We start from the raw sequence: 7,718 nt of genomic DNA on the forward strand, positions 1-7,718 counted from the left end.
TATACATTCAATAGAGTACATATCAAAGGAGAAACCGATAAGACACCTTATGAATTATGGTTTGGAAATACACCTATAGTTAAGTATTTCAGAATCTTTGGTAGTAAATGTTATATCAAGAGAGATAATATCATTGGCAAATTTGATCCTAGATGTGATGAATGAATATTTCTTGGTTATTCTAATGAAAGAAAAGCATATAGATGTTATAACAAGAGATTGCAGAGAATTGTGGAGAGCACTAATATCAAGGTGGATGAGCTGAATAGAAGTCAAATCAGAGTTTATGAGCAAGAACCGGCAGTGGAAATGATCATAACTAAACTGATAACACCTTTACTGGAACAAAATGTTGAACCAGGTACTCCGGCAGTATCAGAAAATTCAATAGTAACTAAAGAACCGAGAAGAGGAACAAAGAGTCAGAAGACTCCTAGCTATGTAAGGATGAATCATTCAAAAGATCAGATCATTGGGGATAAGAACAATGGAGTGATGACAAGAAGGAGATTGGCAGGTAATGGGGTATGTTAAATTTCTCAAGTTGAACCAGTATTAGTAATTGAAGCATGTAAATATGAATGGTGGATAAAATATATGGAAGAAGAATTAGATCATATAGAGAAGAATAACGCATGGACCTTAGATCCCTGACCTAAAAATAAGAATGTTATTGGAACTAAATGGGTTTTTAGGAATAAATTGAATGAAGATGGACAAGTTGTAAGGAATAAAGCTAGATTGGTTTGTAAAGGATATTCTTAGAAGGAAGGAATTGATTATGGTGAAACTTTTGCACCTCTAGCTAGGATTGAAGCTGTAAGATTACTTCTTGCCTATGTTGCACATAAGAACTACAAGATTTATCAGATAGATGTTAAGTGTGCCTTTCTGAATGGGGATCTTGATGAGGAAGTTTATATTGAGAAACCTTATGGTTTTTCACTTTCAGATGATAAAAACATGGTTTGCAGGATAAGGAAAGCCTTATATGGATTGAAATAGGTACCTAGAGCTTGGTATGCAAGGTTAGATAAATTTCTTTTGAAGCTTGGTTCCACTAAAGGTAATGTTGACAATAATATATATTATAAAGTGACTGATGATGATATATTGATTATTCAAGTTTTGTTGATGACATCATTTTTGGAGGTGAAGATAAGTTGTGCATGGAATTTTCTAAAAATATAGAGAAAGAATTTGAAATGTCTATGAATGGGGAAATGAAATTTTTCTTAGGTTTGCAGATTACTCAAATTGACAAAGGTATTTTCATCTATCAAACTAAGTATGCTAGGGTATTGTTGAAGAAATTTGGTATGGTGGACTCTAAACTAGTAAGTACTCCTATGGTTACAAGTGAAAAATTGAAAAGGAATGATGAATCTGCACCGGTAAATCCTACAAGATACAAGTCTATGATTGGAGATATGCTATATTTGACTCAGACTAGGCCTGACATAATGAATATTGTTTGTATTGTATCTAGATATCAAAGTGATCCTAGAAAAAATCATGAGAGTGCAGTGAAAAGAATTTTTAGAGATTTGCAAGGTACATCTTGTATGCAGGAAAAGTGGGCGAATAAAACTTAATATGTAAAAATATTATAGAAAACTAGTCCACACACACACACAGGACTTCTTGATGCAAGCTATGGAGTAACGTAGTGTTACTCAGCTTCCCAAGGAGGGTCCCATGGTTCTCTATCTCACAATGTCCCTCAAACCAACGTTTTTGCTCTCAGATCACTGAGGAAAATGGTTCAGGGATGGCAAATATGAGAACGAGAGATGCTTTTGATTGATTTTAGTATGAGATGTGTTGTAAGCTATGTATGATGCTAAAATGCAATAAACTAAATGATAAGATGACAAGATTAGTATGAATACCATCCTAGCATACTATATTTAGTCTATGATTGAACTAAAATGATAAAGAAAGTAATCTAAGCATGCATATTAGTCTAATTTATGATCTAAAAGAGGCTAAATGATGAGCATATATGAAATGAAAGCTTGAAGGAATTTGAGCATAAGTGTGATGCTTCAAATTTGAAAGATGATTGTTTTGAATGGAGGAATGAGAGCTCTATTTATAGCAAAAATAGGGCAATGGATGGTCAAGATTGAATGGTTTAATCAAGGGCCAGGTTTGAAAGTTGGGGATCCATGTGCACAATTGGCACCAATGAAATGGTGACAAGTGTCAACATAGGGTTGGGTCAAGAAAAGAGGTTGGAGGCATTAAAGGCCTGAGAAGACCTCATGGTTATCTAAAGGCTAAGGGTCAAGTCTAAGTTAGGCTTACCCACTGGATTAAGAGTTAATCCAAGGATAAACCTTTGTGCAAATGATTAAGAGATAATCATGGTCAAAGCATTAATGGCCTGATGAGACCCTTGGGTTGGATAGAGGTTGAGTCAAAACAAATGTTTTAACCATGTGGGAGGGTTTGAATTAACCATTAATGGTTATTGGAGACTTTGGGGATTAAGTGGTTGAAGGTTGGAAGCCTTCAATGGTTTTCAAAGACTTTAAGGGTTTTGGTGGTTGAAGGTTGAAAACCTTTAATGGTTATCAAAGACTTTAAGCCATTTGAGAAGTGACTTCCCTTTGCTTAGGGATGTGACAAAATTTAGGGGAGGTTTAGGTTAATTAGAAGCAATTAGAAGATTCTAGAAGGGATTAGGAAGGGGTTTGGGATTTTGCAAGTGGATGGAGGGATAATAGGATTTAATTGAAATAATTTAATTCATTCAATTTGGTTATTTGGAGAAATTAAATAAATTAGATTTATTCAATTTGGGATAACTATTTAATTAAATTTGAATTTAATTAAAAGTGGATAAGGGGGATTTAATTGAATAAAATGATTTATTCATTAAATGGTATAGTGAATTTAATTCAAATAAATTGAATAATTTATTTAATTAAATAGAGGAATGTGGATAATTTAATTAAATTGGATTTAATTAAATAGAGAAATGAACATAAAATATTCATTTAGGAATATGGTCATTTTTATACGTCTACACATCTGAATATGGTTTATGGTACCCTAAGGATGATGACTTTACTTTATGTGCATTTACAAATGCAGATTGGGCAGGTGATGTTGATGACCGGAATATTACTTCTGGTGGAGCTTTCCATTTTGGAAAGAAGTTGGTTTCATGGATTTAGCGCATTGAAGATCTGTTTTAGCGCATCAGAAAAAAAATTTGCAATGTTGGCCGATTTGAAAATTTGTTTTGTCTGCCTATCGTGTTTTTGATGAATTTACCCAATATGAGTGTTTGTATAACTTGTTTTGATTTGCGAGTTTTCAAGTTATATGTAGATATCAATCTGTTTTGTTGATAAAAAATGATGTAGTTGCATGTTCTGTTTCAAGTTCAATGTATGTGAAAGCCTGAGTTGTATTACAAGATGATATGGGTTGGAAACTTGAGTTGTTTTACAAGCTGATATGGGTGGGAAACTTGAGTTGTTTTACAAGTTTATGTGATTTTGGTACTTGAGTTGTTTTACAAGTTTTGATATGGTTTTTGAGAACTTGAGTTGTGTTACAAGTTGATATAAAATGATAGGATTTTGAACTTGATGTAGATGAGCAAATTGTTTCATGTTGTTGATGTAAGTTTGATTTTGATATCTTTGTTTGGATGTGGAAACTGATATTGGATATGTTTTGTTTGTTTTGACAGGAGCGATTGGGGGTTGTTCAGTCGAGGGAGAGATTCCCGAGACCACGGACGTTGATACCGAGACTGTCACAGGTAGATTTGGATATCATAGAGAGATGTGGATTGACCTCACTTCTGGACATGCCTCGGTTCACTGTGAACCGGGGGCTTTTGACAACATTGACAGAGAGGTGGCATAGCGATACGAACACCTTTCATTTTGCGACAGGAGAGATGACAGTGACACCGGAGGATTGCTACCAGATTTTGCGGATTCCTGTAGTAGGGGCACTACTTCCCTATGAGCAGTCAGAGGAGGGCGGCATAGAGGCACTACGCCACATTTTTCAGGATGACACAGTTTGTGGGTATGAGATCCCTTGGCAGGAGTTTTTGGATTTGGGGTATGCACCGCTGCCATCTGTACTGGTAGGATTCATTGGGGGATTCCTTTGTCCTGATCGCAGGTCAAAGGGATTCTCAGTGGGACGGGGACTAGTTTTGGAGGAGATGGTTACACAGGGGAGGAGATTTGCATGGGGGTCAGCGATACTGGCTCATTTATACAGGAGTTTACATGAGGTAGTATACCTTGGTTATGGTAGCTTGTCAGTGGGAGTTACCCTATTACAGGTATGGTGCTGGGAGCACATTCCAGTAGCTAGGCCATTGGCAGATAGAGACAGGCCCGTAGGTGCAGCATATGCCTACAGTTATAGAGGTCTAGTTGTTCAGCGTAAGCTGGGCAAGCTAGAGCATTGGAGAAGGGTTTTTGATGATATAGATACGGTCACCTGGAGACCGTATACAGGTTGCGAGGTATGGGCGGAGGATGGGCTGGAGATGCCCTTTGTTTTTATGACCCGATATCTGATTGGGAGGACCCCGTTCGTTATTGAGCGATTTGTGGTGACCCGAGTTTTGCGACAGTTCGGACGCTAGCAAGGGATTCCTCAGGGAGCGTGCCTATATGCACGGAGGCAGCAGGATGTGGCCGATTGGGGGCCGACTATTGATAGTGCGGTGGTCGTGGAGGAGTTTGTGGGGATAGCTGGGCAGATCTGGGACTATGCCCCAGAGATTCAGGATGCCGGGATGACAGATGAGTTCGCCCGTTTGTTTGCTGCGCGGGTAGTGGTGAGGATCTCAAATCCAGAGGAGATGAGGCTAGCGTATGACTCGGATGGGGAGGAGGGAGACGGGGGAGATGATGGAGATAATGGAGAGGATGGAGGAGCTAGAGGAGCTAGAGGAGCTAGAGGGAGGCGGGGAGGTAGAGGTGTGGAGAGGGCGGTATGGCAATGGAGGATTGAGAGGGGGAGAGAAGGATTGGCTATTGGAGCCGGGAGAGAGGGGAGAGTGACGGAGGTGCTGGTTGCAGTGGGGGTGAGGAGGAGATAGTTAGACCAGCACAGAGGAGGAGGGTAGATATACTCCCACCTCCAGTACCGAGGACAGGGCGAGTGGGAGGGGTTCCTCCAGCACAGGTACCACTGCGGGTTCGAGTGCCAGGTCATGTTGAGGATGCACAGATCCAAACCCTACAGATTACCGTTCAGCAGCTGCAGGTGCAGATTTTGACCTATCAGCGGCAGATTTCTCAGTTGACCACTGAGAGAGATACTGAGATAGAGCGGCGAGGACGAGCGGAGGAGGCCTTGGCGAGTGTGCAGAGAGCAGCGGCAGGTGGTCCGATGAGAGACACCCTGAGAGAGCTGACACGGAGAGTGCAGGAGGTTGAGTATTATAGGCGGCATTATGAGGCTGCAGTACCCAGAGAGCGATGAGTGGAGAGATTTGCATAGTCGAGATCGAGTCGATCTCGAACTGCTGGGACACGATCTGAGAGCCGAGGTGTGATGGGGCCGGTGAGACAGGACCCTCCTGGAGATCCAAGGGCGAGTGTATTTGGAGCGAGACAGGACCCTCCTGGAGATCCAGGGGCGGGTGCAGCTGGAGCGAGACCATCTCCGTCAGGAGATAGTCATACTTGAGAGACAGGGTCTCTGTTGTATTTTTGATCAGTTTGTGATTTGTTGTACTGGACATAGTGTGTGGACACATTTTGTACATTTTGATCAGTTTTGAGATATATATATATATTTGGCACCATTTTTTATCATGTGATGTGTTGATATGGATGCATTTATTTTATGTGATGATGCAATGCTTAAATATATGATGTAATGTTATGATGCAGGATGTATGCTTTTTATATGCTGTAAGATGTATCTTGAAAATGAGATGTATGTTTTTAATATGCTGCTAAATGTATCGTAATATGTAAATAATTTTAAATGATATGGAATGATGTGTATGCAACTAATTGTAAAATGATGTGCAACTATTTGTAAAATGATATGCAACTAATTGTTATTGGAGCATCCCTCATTCTGTATTTGCCATCCGATATATCCATATTTTTGCTTTCTTTGTAAATATCATCACTGAGCATTGATTTGTTTAGGATATGTTGAAAATTTAGACAAGCATAATGGTATAATTGAACCATAATGACCTGAGAAAAATTTACATGATATTTGATTTTGCAAAATAGCACAAGCGTCAAGGTATAATTGAACCAGGACGACCTGAGGGTGTATTGCGTAAACAGACAAGATTTGATCATTTGTATGTGTGAAGTGGAATCAAGTCTTCAGTGATATTGGACATATCACATCTCGAGGCATGTATTCACACAGTACAAGTGATCGCCTCCCAGACAGAAGACTAAGAAAATATTGGAAATTCCCCACGATCTCTAGCTGTGAAGCATTTAATGAGACAAGGAAGAGAATCCAATAATGCACAAAGGTAAAAATGCAAAACTAGTTAAGATTTTATGCTATAGTGCAACAGTCAGTACTTCAGAAAATCATCCATCCATCCTTGGTAGTTTTTTGTGTTTTGTGTAGTTTTTGTCTGGCAATGAAGCGTAGTTGTTTGTTGGATGTCATGCTGGTGAGTTTTGCATTTTAGTCTTGATGTCTTGAATGTTTGCAATATTGATACGATTTACATGCCCCTAGTGGAGTGTGCCTCTTGAGGTGAATATATACAGTGATTCCAAGCCATGGTGTATGAGTGGTAGGAGGATATTTATACATAAATCAGGATAGTAACTATGCTAAGTATGTCCTGAATGGATATTTGCTAAGTGTCGGGCGATGGCCGATAGTGTTTGTATGGACAACATGGTATGGAAATAGATAGAGGAGCCATTCTTTCACAAGGGCGCCTGTTTACCAGGTTTTCACCATTTGCTTTTTTTTTTTTTTTTTTTTTTTTTGGCGTTTGTTTTGGGCTTTTTCCGTGCACTAGGCTACTTTAAGTATAGTACCTTTTCAGATGGATGTTGTTAGTTGGGTTGTCGAGCACATCTCCTTCAGAATTTGTTAGCTGATAAGCACCGGATCCATAAATGGATATGATAACATAGGGACCCAACCAGTTAGGTTCAAATTTCCCTTTCTTTTCTCGATCTTGCTGATTTCTCGGATTTTCTTTGAGGACTAGGTCACCAACCTTGAAGTTGCGGGGAATGACCTTGTGATTGTAGCTCCTGCACATGCGTTGCTGATATTCTTTGAGATGAGTATAAGCATGTTGGCGTCGTTCATCCAATAGCTCAAGTTCTTGTAGACGATTAACTCGATACTCTTCATCTGGGATTAAGCCTTTCAAAGAGACTCTGAGAGATGGGATCTCTACCTCTAGGGGTAAAATAGCCTCTAATCCATATACCAATGAATATGGTGTTGCTCCTGTAGGTGTGCAGATGCTGGTCTTGTATGCCCAAAGTGCTGGATTGAGTTGTACATGTCAATCTTTGCCTGCATCATTCACTGTTTTCTTGAGGATTTTCAGTATTGTTTTGTTAGATGCTTCTGCTTGACCATTTCCCTGTGGGTAATATGGTGTAGAGAACCTATGTTGGATTTTGAATTTTTCACATAGTTCTTGGACATCTTGATTTTTGAAGAGTCGTCCATTATCTGTGATGATTGAACTTGGAATACCATATCTGTAG

This window comes from Cryptomeria japonica, chromosome 7 (genome assembly GCF_030272615.1).
Source record: "Cryptomeria japonica chromosome 7, Sugi_1.0, whole genome shotgun sequence".
Lineage (NCBI taxonomy): Eukaryota > Viridiplantae > Streptophyta > Pinopsida > Cupressales > Cupressaceae > Cryptomeria > Cryptomeria japonica.